The sequence below is a fragment of the Topomyia yanbarensis genome, chromosome 2, assembly GCF_030247195.1.
Source record: "Topomyia yanbarensis strain Yona2022 chromosome 2, ASM3024719v1, whole genome shotgun sequence".
In the NCBI taxonomy this organism is placed as follows: domain Eukaryota; kingdom Metazoa; phylum Arthropoda; class Insecta; order Diptera; family Culicidae; genus Topomyia; species Topomyia yanbarensis.
In genome coordinates, this window is record NC_080671.1 from 429,209,156 (window position 1) to 429,225,391 (window position 16,236).

The following is a 16,236-nucleotide window of genomic DNA, read 5'->3' on the forward strand; positions in this document are numbered from 1 at the left end:
ATTTTTGGAACGGGCTTGAAAGTAGATGATGAAAATTGATGTTTGGCGCCATTTTGAAGGCCAAGATAGCGACGTCTTGTTGAGCAAAATTTTCTTCGACCATATATCTGCGATTTAGTTATTCAATTTTTTGGGTGCAGGTCCATCTTCGCATCTCCAGACATGTACCTCATTGATGTATGATAGCCCATCAGCTGGAACTGATGAATGAATTATGCATCGCCATCTATGATAAAAGAGGGAATCTATCACACGGGCAATCGTGTACAGTAGCCAATAGCCGCTAAACTACGCAAAATGGTGTCGTGATAGGGTTCCCAAACCTAGATGCTACTTTGTGAAAGCAGGTGAAAAATTGCCAGAAATACACCATGTTGTTATGCTGGGTTTTTTCAACTAAAACCCCGATCTCTCATTATGCTACATTTAAACACACTCTTGCAGTGCTTAGCATATTAATTCCCAGCTACAATTTATCACCAAACCCGTTTCGGTTCGAATTACCCTCGTCTGCTCTAATCTACCACTGAACCAAGAGCCACCGTTCGCCAGGTTGAAGCATCCCAGGCAGCACCTGCTGCAGCGGAAACCTGTTCTGATACCCTCTCGCTTAATTAAGTGATCTATTACGTTCTTTTATCTTCATGCTGCGGGTGGCTCTAACGCCGAACAAATGAACGGACGGACGTAACCTGACTGACCTTCGAAGGCTACCGCCCCGAGGCACTGATTCCATTCTCACTCCCCCATTTTTCTCCACACACCAACCGTCACGAAAGCACCTCTCCCTGACAAGTCAATCAATTTCGATGGCCCCGATGGGGATTTCACGGCGTGAGATTTGGTGGATGATTGATTTCCTCCTTCGAAACTAGCGTGCGCGCCCACGTGCGATGGGATCGTGTTCCGCTGCTGCTCCGACGGCGTAGGACTCTGAGCAGAAGCGATTCTCAACTACAGCGAATCAAACCTGATAAAAGATGCCAGCGAGTCAGGTGAAATTGCGTGCATGCGGTGACGCTCAGGATGCGAAACGGAAGGTGAAGTGTGCGCATAATGAGATTATGCTTAATCATTGAGTCTGACACGCAATGGGTCCGTGCGTCAACGGAAGGTCTCATTAGCGGCTATTATGGGTGGAAGGTACGATAATTTCAGATGAGCTCCCGGAGCCGGTTCTGGTCGGTCATTATTATCCACTCATTGTTCGAGTTTAGAATTATACTGGTATAGGTTGATGATCTTTTTATTTTATAAAGTTTATAGAAAATTTTAATCCATTATATTAACACTGCTATGTGAATTGGGTACGTTGCTGAGAGATTGTAACTTTCCACCGGCGGAAGCAACCATTCTCTAATCTACTGAAGCAACAACTATCGAACATCACGTGGGAATTTAATCCCTACCGCTTACGTTCCTTATACTCCCATTCATACAAAACATAGCGCCGGTGGTATTTTGTTGAGCTGCCTTTGATTTAAACCCCTGGCAAGCTGCTTCATCGTGGGATGAAAACAACGCTGTAGCACAAGCTTTTCGCATTTAAATATAGGTATAGGTATGGACGATAGAATAAATGGTGGAAAAATGTAGAGAACTTTCCCTCGCCCAGCGGTCGGGGAAGGAAAAATTTTCAATACTCGGTCGGTGGGCGTGAGGGCCGGCTAGCTAGATGATACTTCTCATCATCGACATCATCTTCGCCGTCGTCGCTCTGGAATTGATCCTGAGCTTACTCGTAAGCTTATCTGCTATGGACAAACTAAACGGCACTGACGACTGGTTCCCCCGCCGCCGACGCCGCCGCCGCTAGCATAGTTCAACTTCAAATGAACAAGCGGGGGAATTAGCAAGTCATCCCACTTGGCTGCGTTGATGGGGCTCAGTACTACCGACCAAGGTTCATAACGTAACCGGACCCATTCTGTCAGGTAACATCCACACACACACACGTCGTACGTATGTTTTAATCAAAAAAGTTTTTCGATTTTGACGAAATAATTCCCCCTGACCAAAAGATGCGGCCTGGGGTGGGTTGATCCATCAGGAACTATAACATCATTACTGGTTGAGGATAAACTTTGTCATCCTTCGGCAAGCGGAGGCTGATGTTACATCAGTTCGGTTTTTCGAACGACCACCAACACCAACACATGGTCGTGTCGTCATCATGCACAGTCTGGTCTTGGACTGTTAACCTGCCAGACACAGGGCACTGATATCCATCAACTTTTACGTGCCTAGGCACGACACATAATTGACCGTTAAGTGCGAGGCCTGTTGAACCACTTTGAATCGGACTCGCAGCGCAGCAGTAACTACTAGTGAGCAAGCAAGAAGGAGGCTGCAGAATGTGGCCTTTGGACAGATGCAGTACACGCCGACAGAACCAGGCCACCACCACCGTGCATCGAACAGGCAGGCAGGCAGCCAGGCACAGGACAGGCTGATGCAATTTCACTTCGATCTAAGCTCAGACGGCCTCGGCCTCAGCGGATATATGTAGTTTACACATGTATGTATTTATGCGTGAGGGACCTCGGCGGCAGCATTAGAATCGATTCAATTTTCTGATAATGGAATGCTAAATTTGCTCTGCTCTGTTCTCCTCGGGGCACGGACAAGTTGGATGCAATGCTCCCAGGTGTGGCACCGGGGAAACATCTGTTTCGGACACTGCAGTAAGCAGTGCAATTTGGCAGCAATTTTTTGAGCAAGCGAGCGGTTTTGATCCAATCTAGAAATTGAATTTACTACTGGAAGGGGGTTGATTTTTTTTTTCGAGGATGGTTCTGGCGTATATCTGGTTTGATTGCATTCAAATCAAATTGCGTTTGAATAAGTTAGAAAGAAGTGATCGGAAAGAATTTTTAATAAACCATGCATGCCAGAGGGAAAAAATATTGAAAAACTGTTATCTTAACAGCTCTGAGCATTTATGTTGCAACTAGTAGCAACATTTTAGCCGCTTTCAATGTAACGCGACGTTCATTAGGGTATCAATGGAAAGTATGAAATAAAGTGACCATCGAAATTTGTAATCTTGCACACTTCAGAAAAAGTCGAAAATTTTAGCATTGTCAAACATTGTCTACAATTGCCTATAAAAATACCTTTCTAGCAAGCTATAGGTTGTCGAAATCCGTTCACGATCGACGGACATATTAAACATTTAATATTTTTTATTCGCTTCTTACCAATATCCAATACATAAAAATGTGACCGACAGAGTATTTTTGGAAGCTAAAAATAAACCGATTTTGAATACCGGAGTACGAAAGCACAAGATTCAAGGAACTCAATACCGGAAACATTTAGTGAATTAACTCAATAATAAATAAACTATTTCGCAAAATCCAATTTTTTCAAGAGTTTATGTATTTACCCCTTGGATTAAGCGTTGCATTCAAACGTGAAGTTTATGTTTAAACAATTTGATGAGAAAATGTTGAAGTAGAAGCAGTAAAAACTTCAAATATCAGCACTTACTGGCTAGAGCCGATTGCTGTTAAATCGCAGATTGTTAAGCAAGCACACAAGGGAATTTATGTTGCAACTAGTAGCAATATTTTAGCCGCTCTCAATGATTGCGGCGTCCATTAGGGTACCAATGGATGGTAAGGAAATGAAGTGACCATCGATTTTTTTAATCCGGCACGCCTCAAAAAAAGTAAAAATAATGAGCTTTGTCAAACACTGTCTAGCTATTACCTATAAAAATACCTTTCTAACAAGCTATAGGTTGCTAAAATCCGTTCACGATCGGCGGAGATATTAAACATTTCAAATTTTTATTCGAAACTTACCAATATCCAATACTTAAAAATGTTACCGTTGCATACAGAGTATTGCTTAACTGGTGTCTTAGAAGCTAAAAATAAACCGATTTTGAATACCGGAGTATGAAAACACATCTACGTGATTCAAGAAGCTCAATACCGGCAACATTTTGCGAATTAACTCAATAATAAACTATTTCGCAAAATCCGATTTTTTTCAAGAGTTTATGTATTAACCCCTTGGATTAAGCGTTGCGTTTAAACGTGAGGTTGATGTGGGACGGTATTATAATACACAATCCACAATGCGTTTCACCAATAATTCATATTCATATGATAATCGTGGTTTCACCGAAAGCAAAAGTATTTTTGAACCCCAAAGTTCTAGTGAAATTTGATTTCTTTTGTAAGATTTAGGTTATGCTGATCATAGCGAAAAAATTACCAGTTGCATTATTTATAATAAGGATGTAAGGAACCAAAATATCGTGTAACAGAAAAAAAATAATGTCACGGCACTTACCATCATGTATCATTCCTCCTCACATACTCCACTCCTTCCACCTCTCACTAAATATCTCTCTCTCTCTCATCAGTCTCTAAATTGAGTCCTAAGACCTTCTGCTAATCTAAAATGCGCTTATTAATGTTAATGCTGATTTGACGTGTGCGATGTAGTTGTATAGGTTTCAGAAACAAAACTATCCCTAGTAACAATTTTGGTTTTATCGTAGTTTTATAGCCGCTCATAAAACTTAGATTGCACTTGTAGCGTGCTATAAAACTTCAACTGTTACTTGGGATGTGTTGTCCGCTGTTACACTATAAATAGTGATTTGAGCTTGAGTTTAGAACCGAGCCACCCACGGACATAAATCTAATATCACATCATTTTTGTAGTTCTGAGAAAATTTGCTGAATGTTTGTATTATGAGAAAACTATAATTAAAAGATGTCCAAACCCTGAAAATGAAGGATTTTCCTTCGAAACGTTGCACTATGGAGTCATATGACCGATCATCGAAAACTACATCAACTCCAATTCAATTCAATTCTATACTGAGCGGTTATAAACAAATCTTTGGGTATCTCAGAAAAAATATTCGACTTAACTAGGATGTTCGAAAATGGAACAAACCTCCCAACGATCTCCTGTGCTCTCGATGGAGGATACAAGTATAATGTTTCTTTTAACTTATAGCGAAGATTGCAGTTGACCAATTAGTAGAGAAGCGGTGAATAATTGATTATACGTATTGTTTGAGTTCCCATAATCATATTGATATGTCTAGTGACCCTTTCAATAGCCGCTTGCTTTTCCAAGAATTTGAATGATTGTTCTGACAGCTTAAACAATTTCTTTTTCATGGTTTTTGTTTGTACAGGACTCATTTATCCATATCTTCGGAACGAGGATTCCGAACGAAACAATTTGCACGTTATAAAGATGACTGGAAAGAGACTGCAATATAATCAATTGAATGCAGGGCTTTCGTGCTGTCGACACAGCCTTGACACTTCACACTATTGACTATTTTACTATTTACTCTTAGTTTAAGGGACTTAAAAGCACATATGACCTTCATTCCGGTAACTATTTCCAAGGGTGCGACTAAATACTGTACCTGAAAATTCTATTCCGTACAAAAACCTTTCTGTTGAGAAATCTCTGACCAAAAAGACATTTTTGAAATCATTTTGGGTACAGTGAATTCAGTGGATTCTATGGATTCAGTGGATTCAGTGAATTTGGTGGATTCAGTGAATTTTGTGGATTCAGTGGATTCAGTGTATTCAGTGAATTCAGTGGATTCAATGGATTCAGTGGATTCAGTGGATTCTGTGGATTCAGTGGATTCAGTGAATTCAGTGGATTCAGTGGATTCAGTGAAATCGGTGGACGCAGTAAATTCGGTGAATACAGTGGATTCAGTGGATTCGTTGGATTCATTGGATTCATTGGATTCATTGAATTCATTAGATTCATTGGATTCATTGGATTCAGTGGATTCAGTGGATTCAGTAAATTCAGTGAATTCGGTGGATTCAGTGCATTCAGTGGATTCAGTGGATTTAGTGGATTCAATGGATTCAGTGGATTCAGTGAATTCAGTGCATGCAGTGAATTCTGTGGATTGAGTGAATTCAGTGGATTCAATGGATTCAGTGGATTCAGTGCATTCAGTGGATTCAGTGGATTCAGTAGATTCAGTGGATGCAGTGAATTCTGTGGATTCAGTGAATTCAGTGGATTCAATGGATTCAGTGGATTCAGTGCATTCAGTGGATTCAGTGGATTCAGTAGATTCAGTGGATGCAGTGAATTCTGTGGATTCAGTGAATTCAGTGGATTCAATGGATTCAGTGGATTCAGTGGATTCAGTGCATTCAGTGGATTTAGTGCATTCAGTGGATTCAGTGGATTCAGTGGATTCAGTAGATTCAGTGAATTCAGTGGATTCAGTGGATTCAGTGAATTTGGTGGATGCAGTGAATTAGGTGGATTCAGTGAATTCAGTGGATTCAGTGAATTCAGTGGATTCAGTGGAATCAGTGGATTCTGTAGATTCTGTGGATCCTGTGGATTCTGTAAATTCAGTGGATTCGGTGGGTTCAGTGGATTCAGTGGATTCAGTGCATTCAGTGGATTCAGTGGATTCAGTAGATTCAGTGAATTCAGTGGATTCAGTGGATTCAGTGAATTTGGTGGATGCAGTGAATTAGGTGGATTCAGTGAATTCAGTGGATTCAGTGAATTCAGTGGATTCAGTGGAATCAGTGGATTCTGTAGATTCTGTGGATCCTGTGGATTCTGTAAATTCAGTGGATTCAGTGAAATCGGTGGATGCAGTGAATTCGGTGAATTCAGTGGATTCAGTGGTTTCATTGGATTCATTGGATTCTTTGGATTCTTTGGATTCAGTGGATTCAGTAAATTTAGTGAATTCGGTGGATTTAGTGAATTCAGTGCATTCAGTGGATTCAGTGGATTTAGTAGATGCAGTGAATTTTGTGGATTCAGTGAATTCTGTGGATTCAGTGAATTCAGTGGATTCAATGGATTCAGTGGATTCAGTGAAATCGGTGGACGTAGTGAATTCGGTGAATTCAGTGGATTCAGTGGATTCTGTGGATTCAGTAAATTCAGTGAATTAAGTGGATCCAGTAAATTCGGTGGGTTCAGTGCATTCAGTGGATTCAGTGAAATCGGTGGACGCAGTGAATTCGGTGAATACAGTTGATTCGTTGGATTCATTGGATTCATTGGATTCATTGGATTCATTGGATTCATTAGATTCATTGGATTCATTGGATTCATTGGATTCAGTGGATTCAGTGGATTCAGTAAATTCGGTGGATTAAGTGCATTCAGTGGATTCAGTGGATTTAGTGGATTCAATGGATTCAGTGGATTCAGTAAATTCAGTGGATGCAGTGAATTCTGTGGATTCAGTGAATTCAGTGGATTCAATGGATTCAGTGGATTCAGTGAATTCGGTGGGTTCAGTGGATTCAGTGGATTCAGTGCATTCAGTGGATTCAGTGGATTCAGTAGATTCAGTGGATTCAGTGGATTCAGTGGATTCAGTGGATTCAGTGAATTTGGTGGATGCAGTGAATTAGGTGGATTCAGTGAATTCAGTGGATTCAATGGATTCAGTGGATTCAGTGAAATCGGTGGACGTAGTGAATTCGGTGAATTCAGTGAATTCAGTGGATTCAGTGGATTCATTGGATTTAGTGGATTCAGTGAATTCAGTGAATTCGGTGGGTTCAGTGGATTCAGTGGATTCAGTGCATTCAGTAGATTCAGTGGATTCAGTAGATTCAGTGGATTCAGTGGATTCAGTGGGTTTGGTGGATGCAGTGAATTAGGTGGATTCAGTGAATTTAGTGCATTCAGTGAATTCAGTGGATTCAGTGGAATCAGTGGATTCTGTAGATTCTGTGGATTCTGTAAATTCAGTGGATTCAGTGAAATCGGTGGATGCAGTGGATTCATTGGATTTAGTGGATTCAGTGAATTCAGTGAATTCGGTGGATGCAGTGAATTCTGTGGATTCAGTGAATTCAGTGGATTCAATGGATTCAGTGGATTCAGTGAATTCGGTGGGTTCAGTGGATTCAGTGGATTCAGTGCATTCAGTGCATTCAGTGGATTCAGTGGATTCAGTAGATTCAGTGGATTCAGTGAATTTGGTGGATGCAGTGAATTAGGTGGATTCAGTGAATTCAGTGGATTCAATGGATTCAGTGGATTCAGTGAAATCGGTGGACGTAGTGAATTCGGTAAATTCAGTGAATTCAGTGGATTCAGTGGATTCATTGGATTTAGTGGATTCAGTGAATTCAGTGAATTCGGTGGGTTCAGTGGATTCAGTGGATTCAGTGCATTCAGTAGATTCAGTGGATTCAGTAGATTCAGTGGATTCAGTGGATTCAGTGGGTTTGGTGGATGCAGTGAATTAGGTGGATTCAGTGAATTTAGTGCATTCAGTGAATTCAGTGGATTCAGTGGAATCAGTGGATTCTGTAGATTCTGTGGATTCTGTAAATTCAGTGGATTCAGTGAAATCGGTGGATGCAGTGAATTCGGTGAATTCAGTGGATTCAGTGGTTTCATTGGATTCATTGGATTCTTTGGATTCAGTGGATTCAGTAGATTTAGTGAATTCAGTGCATTCAGTGGATTCAGTGGATTTAGTAGATGCAGTGAATTTTGTGGATTCAGTGAATTCAGTGAATTCAATGGATTCAGTGAAATCGGTGGACGTAGTGAATTCGGTGTATTCAGTGGATTCAGTGGATTCAGTGGATTCATTGAATTCATTGGATTCAGTGGATTCAGTGGATTCAGTTGATTCAGTGGATTCTATGGATTCAGTAAATTCAGTGAATTCAGTGCATTCCTGGATTCAGTGGATTCAGTGAAATCAGTGGACGCAGTGAATTCGGTGAATTCAGTGGATTCATTGGATTCTGCGGATTCAGTAAATTCAGTGGATTCAGTGAATTCGGTGGATGCAGTGAATGCGGTGAATTCAGTGGATTCAGTGGATTCAGTGGATTCAGTAAATTCGGTGGGTTCAGTGGATTCAGTGCATTCAGTGGATTCAGTGAAATCGGTGGATGCAGTGAATTCGGTGAATTCAGTGGATTCAGTGGTTTCATTGGATTCATTGGATTCTTTGGATTCAGTGGATTCAGTAAATTTAGTGAATTCAGTGAATTCAGTGAATTTGGTGGATTTAGTGAATTCAGTGCATTCAGTGGATTCAGTGGATTTAGTAGATGCAGTGAATTTTGTGGATTCAGTGAATTCAGTGAATTCAATGGATTCAGTGAAATCGGTGGACGTAGTGAATTCGGTGTATTCAGTGGATTCAGTGGATTCATTGAATTCATTGGATTCAGTGGATTCAGTGGATTCTATGGTTTCAGTAAATTCAGTGAATTCAGTGCATTCCTGGATTCAGTGGATTCAGTGAAATCAGTGGACGCAGTGAATTCGGTGAATTCAGTGGATTCATTGGATTCTGTGGATTCAGTAAATTCAGTGGATTCAGTGAATTCGGTGGATGCAGTTAATGCGGTGAATTCAGTGGATTCAGTGGTTTCATTGGATTCTTTGGATTCAGTGGATTCAGTAAATTTAGTGAATTCGGTGGATTTAGTGAATTCAGTGCATTCAGTGGATTCAGTGGATTTAGTAGATGCAGTGAATTTTGTGGATGCAGTGAATTCAGTGAATTCAATGGATTCAGTGAAATCGGTGGACGTAGTGAATTCGGTGGATTCAGTGGATTCAGTGGATTCATTGAATTCATTGGATTCAGTGGATTCAGTTGATTCAGTGGATTCTATGGATTCAGTAAATTCAGTGAATTCAGTGCATTCCTGGATTCAGTGGATTCAGTGAAATCAGTGGACGCAGTGAATTCGGTGAATTCAGTGGATTCATTGGATTCTGTGGATTCAGTAAATTCAGTGGATTCAGTGAATTCGGTGGATGCAGTGAATTCGGTGAATTCAGTGGATTCAGTGGATTCAGTAAATTCGGTGGGTTCAGTGGATTCAGTGCATTCAGTGGATTCAGTGAAATCGGTGGACGCAGTGAATTCGGTGGATTCAGTGAATTCATTGGATTCAGTGGATTCAGTGGATTCTGTGGATTCAGTAAATTCAGTGGATTCAGTGAATTCGGTGGGTTCAGCGGATTCCGTGCATTCAGTGGATTCAGTGAAATTGGTGTACGCAGTGAATTCGGTGAATTCAGTGGATTCATTGGATTCATCAAATTGTCCACAAAAAATTACAAAGCTAGCATTCACAAAACAATGATAAATTACAACCAACTCACATAATCTTATCTAACACATCCTCCATTCACTCGAACTCTCGTCAACTCTTCACCGCTAGGCGGGCGATCACTCCTCGACTGTCTGCGTTCCTCGCTATTCCAACACTGTCGAAGCTTGGTGACCAGACCATCATAAGTTGTGCAGAACGTTCCACATTCTCTTTGTAAGTTCACTGTTTTTTCTTCGCCGAGAATTTTGATGTGAAACATCTCAGCAGTTAGTCTGCTCTTCTGGTTTTCGATTCTTTCCAGTATCCGGGTGTTGGCAAAATCGAATATGTGTCCTTCTTGCAGAGTGTGCTGGGCCAAACCAGTTCTCGCTTCTTTTTTCATCGCATCGTTCTTGTGTCCCGCTACTCTCGTTTCCAGCCTTCTGTAGAATACTTCCAAAATTTTCTGCCGGAACATTACTCAAGTTTTTGAATATGAATATCTGCTGTTGTACTGAATGAAAAAATAAATTTTTTATGCTATCTCATTGGAAATATGTGCAACAATTTTGTATCTAATTCCGCAAAATCTGAATGATTGGTCGGTACAATTCAACCAAGTAGCGAGTGTTGCTAGCACTGCCCCTTTGTCATCCAATAAATTTCGCCACACGTATTAAAAGGGCACATAAGAAAAAAATATCGTTAGTTTGCGTTCTGACGTTGTAAGCGTAGCAGCTGCAACGTTTCATACCAGCTCGCATTCTCCGGTGGTAGCTAGTACATTCCATGGCTGCCGCCAGGCACTAATAGCAGTTCATGCCAATGATGCTCTGGCGTGCCAGTTTCATGTATACACAGAAGATACACTGATGACACACTACAGAAAAAAGCATAAAACTCTTTCTTTCGGAGCTGAATAAAGTACGATTCACATGATACGTCACCGGTACGGAACGTCACTATTAGTAACATGCAGTTCACGCATAACATCAACGGCACGGAACGTTTTGACGTACGGTACGTGTAAACGGGCACACGGGAAACGCATTTAACTTATTCTGACGGAACGGTGACGTTCCGTTGATGTTGATGGAAGCTGATGTATCGTCGCAATCGTCCTTAAATGGATTGACGATAGGGCGCTCTGGTGCTGTTCAAATTATGTGTGGCGTCAGGTGCGTGTTCAGATAAATTCACCACGACGCGCGTTCCAAAGAGAACTGCGGTGTATTAATTGAAGTACGCAGGCGTGTGGTTCTTTGGTTTCTTTTCCTCTGGCAAGCTGTAGTGCGGGTGCGATTGACGATTTGATTAGAACTGGTTGTTTCCTTGTGTAAAGGATATTGATACGAGTTAGTTCGTAAAGCTGACTTACGAGTTTATGGAGCATTTTTACCCTACCCGAGGAAACTAAAAATACTCGGTCCCCGGGTTAAACTGGGAAAACATTTAACGTACTATAAAATAAACATCCGTAGAACCAAATTAATTGTATAACGGGATTTGTACATCCCTATTAATACCGACTTATTTTATGTGCGGCTAAATGACGCAATGTGCATTTTACTTATTTTGCTGCTCATTCATTTCATCCATTTTATTCAGATTATTCATTTTATTCAATTAATTCGTTTTACTCATTTAATTCAGTTCATTATTTTTTTCCCGTTAATACATTTTATTCAGTTCCTTCATTTAATTAATATTAATTCATTCCCCTTATTCATTTTATCCAATTTGTTAATTTGACTACACTCAATTTATTTTAATAATTTTATGTTTTTGAATACTAGCTAATTTTTCACCACCACCAATTTGATTCATTTATTTTAATAATTTGATTTATATTAATCGTTCTACTCATTTCATGATTTTATTTTATTTTTCTTTGCTTACTTTAATATGTTTTTAGTTAACCCTTAAATACATGAAACTAGTTTTTCATTGGTACCTCATTTTTCGGTATGGATACGAAAAATTAAAAGCGATATTTGCAATTGTAAGACTCATCTCAACTCAACAATTTCAAACTCCCAGAAAGGCAATGAAAAAAAAAAGTTTTCTCGAGATTACACTAGATCTGAAAAGTGTTATGCTCCTTTTACTTCTACATATTGTAAATAAATAAAAGATCCAAGGCTCAGTAATGCTATCGCATTGGGCCGCATCAAACAACATAATATAAAAATTATAAAATAGAATCATCCTCATGATTCTTAGCGCATTTTCCAAATCGTGCCTTGTTGCTGCAATGGGATAAGGTATGACAAAATTTGAAAAAAAAAAAAACAGACCCGGCGAAATTCCCCCGAAACGAGGCTGACAAGGAATGCAATATTTTCATTCCTAACTAAAACAAATGGTTATACTTCAGCAAAACGTTGCAAATAACGCCCATGTTGTTGACCGCCCCATCGATTTCAACTTCCCGAGCGGGTACGTTGACACGACACTCCATCGTAAATTTTTTTTTGCCCGTTCAAGGACACTCCCTAAGTTTATCGAACCTGGCCTGGTTATAAATGCGCCAAGTACAAAAAGACCGCTATAGGTTAGATGAAAGAAGTATTTCGACTCCCACCGAGAATCTTGATTGACCGGAAAAATATCTGGTGACCGCCGCTAACGGATACCAGCAGATAGCATCAGAGCCATATCCTGGCAGGTGATCGTGCCTATCTTGGACTTCATTCGGTCGAACAACACCAGTAACAATTGAGGTTTATGGTGGTTTTATAGCAACTCATAAAATCTTGATTGCATTTGTAGCGTGCTATAAAACTTCCTTTGTTACAAGTACGCTACCGCAATTGCTTGAAAATATTAGCGTTAGCGCAGCGGTCGGTTAAGCATGTCATCATAAAGATAGACTACAACTCGCCAAATATGGTTGTCTTGTCTCAAAACTAATCTGACAGCTAAATAGGAGGAGAAGCGCAGGGAACTTGGTAAATCAAACAAGTTGAAGAAATACGAAGAATCTTCCAGCTTTGAGAGACTTGCGCAAACAGAGAATATGCGTTTCAGGTATCTATCATCCCGCAAACTGAGAAAACACATTGAAAATGAAGTATGAATTAAAATTACTGTGGGTCTCCGTGGTATTTTTCACGGATGAAAATTGACCGTTTTGTGCGACCTTGAGCTAAAATTTCGCTAAGAGACTTTTTTGGGGCACTATTGAGGTGCAACTGATTATCAAATTCAGGATGACCATGAATATTCGCACCATAGAAGTGTACACACACTGTGATGAAATAGCAGAGACATAGCATAGCAGACAGCAACAAAAACAACAATTTCAGAATCAAGGAACCGCGATCCTTGAGCTCCGGTTGCAATCCTTCGTTGCGTAAAAAAGCTTTTTGCATCAGCTAAAAAGTATATTCATGCAAATACCAATGATTATAATAATCGTCGCAAAACCTATGTCAAAGTTCAAAATCATCAGATTTCTTCGCAAGCTATCGACGAAAAAATTCCGTAAAGGAAGTGACAGTACTCTACCTAGAAGATATCAGCAAATATTTATTTTGTGAATATCTACTGGTTTTGCCAATGAGTACAGATGTCGATTGCTAAGCATTGCGTGTATTCGCAAAGCCTTAGTACTACATTTGATAGATTAAATTTCGTTACAACAGTTCTAAAACGGAAAAGAAATATGTGAAAATCTTTATAAAATTACCAAAAAAAATCCGTGCGATATCGGAATATTTCCAAAAATCTGTAGAAATCTGTGATTTTTTTTTATCAAAATGCCAATAATCTTTTATGTGTGAAAAAGAATCTGTGACCAAAAATTGTTAAATAAATCTATAACATTGCAGAAAAATCTGTAAATGTAGCAACACCAATACATTCCGTTCCAGAGCTTGACCTTCTGTTTCTACAGACTTCTCAGTCGATTCCTGGTGTACAGGAAAATAACATAATCAGTGCCGAAAAAATAAAATTATGGCGGAATGAAATTTTCCTAATAAATTATACTGTAAATCTGGTTCCAATATTAGTTAAAATAATAGAAAACTATAATAAGTATCAGCGGTATCAGTACAGTTTTGATAGTATTTTGTTGTTATCTTACTGACCGCTAAAATCATTCCTGAAGAACATTATTAAAACCTTTCGAAGACTTTAAAAACTTATTCTTAACTTACTTTATTCATCGGGGTTGCTTTTTGTTGGTTATAATACAGAAAACGCACCTGAAAAATGAAAAAACAAAAATTAGCAATTAGCGTACGAATGAAGAATTCTGAAAAAAATGGTTTGAAATGCAGCAACATGTTTTCGAGTATTATTCAAATTTACATTAATAATTCTGGTTTTAAACAATTTTTTGCTTAGTAGAGAAAATATAGTTTTTACCTAAACAATTTTCTCCACTAAGGAAAAATATAGCATAGTGAACAATTTCGGGAATTGTATATTTCAAATTTCTAATGCAAATTATCTCTTTTCACAATATGTGTCCAGTCGATTATACATATCACGCCAACTAAAACAAGTAGCCATTCAGTTCAAATTAAGATTGTTTAAACAACGTTCCAGGTGGCCAGCTGAGATTAAATAATCAAAAAACTAAATAATTATTCTGAAGCTATTTTCTTCTGTCCGGGTAAATCGACACACAATGATTTTCACTGTGAGCTGTGTCCACCAACACCGCCATTAGGCTGTGGAACAATGTTTGCCAACACAGCCCACAGTAAAAGTCAATCCATGTTGACACGCTAGTCGGCCATGCCAACGCGTACAGGCTGGTGCTTGATCGTTAGTATGAGCAGATACAGAGTATGAATAAACACAAAACCTAAAACAGGCTTTTGAACCATCTCGGATTCCTCGATGCACCACTATAGAGGCGTAACACAATAACCAGTTTTAAAAGCAATTGTCTGTCAAAGGTTCGTTAGCACTGTTGCATGAAATGTGCTTGATGATGTTTGCAATACCGTCAAACCTATCAACCTAGAGGAGGAACTTACTGGAAATTATAATTATTGGACAAAAAAATCTAAGCATGCAAAATGGGGGGAGGCGGACATCTTTGTGGATTGAATAAGAAATCCGTAACTTTCGTGTACTTACAATATGATTTTGCCTTTCTCATATAGAAAGGTTATTTAGTTTTCCCATTACCAACGCAATCTACAATAGCATTAACATGGGAAGCAGCGAATTATTGGTGTTGCTGGTTGTTGATTTGGAGGTGCTAGGCGCAATTACTAGTTCATTTATTTCAGGCATTTTAACTACTTTATTCAATTTATTCTTTTCTTTGTTTTTCTCATTTCATTAATTTTATTCAAATTAATAATTTAATTCGTTGTTTTATACGTTTTACTAATAACCTTCCTTTAATTAGTCTTTCAAAAATATTTTATTCATGTTATTCATCTAATTCCCAGTAGGCTCCGAACAAAGGAGGACGCAAACTTTTGTTTTTATTGATAACAAAGGTCAAAAGAGGGCATTCCTTGTGGATTTCGGCTCGAATGTAGCAGCCAATTTCGGAACCGACTGAGTCGGAATCGGTTGTTGCATTTGAGCTGGAGTTCATACCAATGTGGATCATTTGACACTCGAGACTGCACGCTCATCCGATATTATTGGCTATATTGTGTTTTATGTTTAATTTGTCGAAAATAATATAAATTTAAAACTGTAACCTCATTAGAATGCAAATTGTGGGAAAGTTCTAGGTTTTTTTTTGAAGTAAATTAAAAATTCCATATCGTCCAGATTTTTTCCTAGAAATAGAAAGCCTGATTAATGTTATGGCATTTTTGTTCCAATTCTGAGAAAAATTGACACAAATTGTATCAGCTTGCTGTCAGTACTCAACAGATACGGGTTTACCGCAACCTTTTGGGACTTTAAGAACCTGCGGTGTAAAGATTCATGCAAATTATGATGCTTCCAATTGTTTCGACAAGGTTCAATTAACATCTACTTGAACTTGTGGTAGCTATTCTGTGATTTCCACTTTCACATAATTTCCCTAAAAATATCAATTTCCACATGGATCATGCTCTCCTGTGCATTTCAAGACAACGCAAAATTTACCTGAATCAGATAAATTAAGGCCTGTTTGAAAGGGACCATCGATCTACAGACCGTCGTAAAAACTTGAAAAAATGTCTGCTGTAGAACT

At 39.1% G+C, this 16,236-nt stretch overlaps 1 protein-coding gene across 8 annotated transcripts in view; it reads right to left on the reverse strand.

Annotated features, from left to right (window-relative positions):
- The window catches only part of LOC131685359 (low-density lipoprotein receptor), a 993,025-nt gene that overhangs the window by 439,309 nt on the left and 537,480 nt on the right, over positions 1–16,236 (reverse strand). The gene's annotated exons all lie outside the window — the stretch shown is intronic.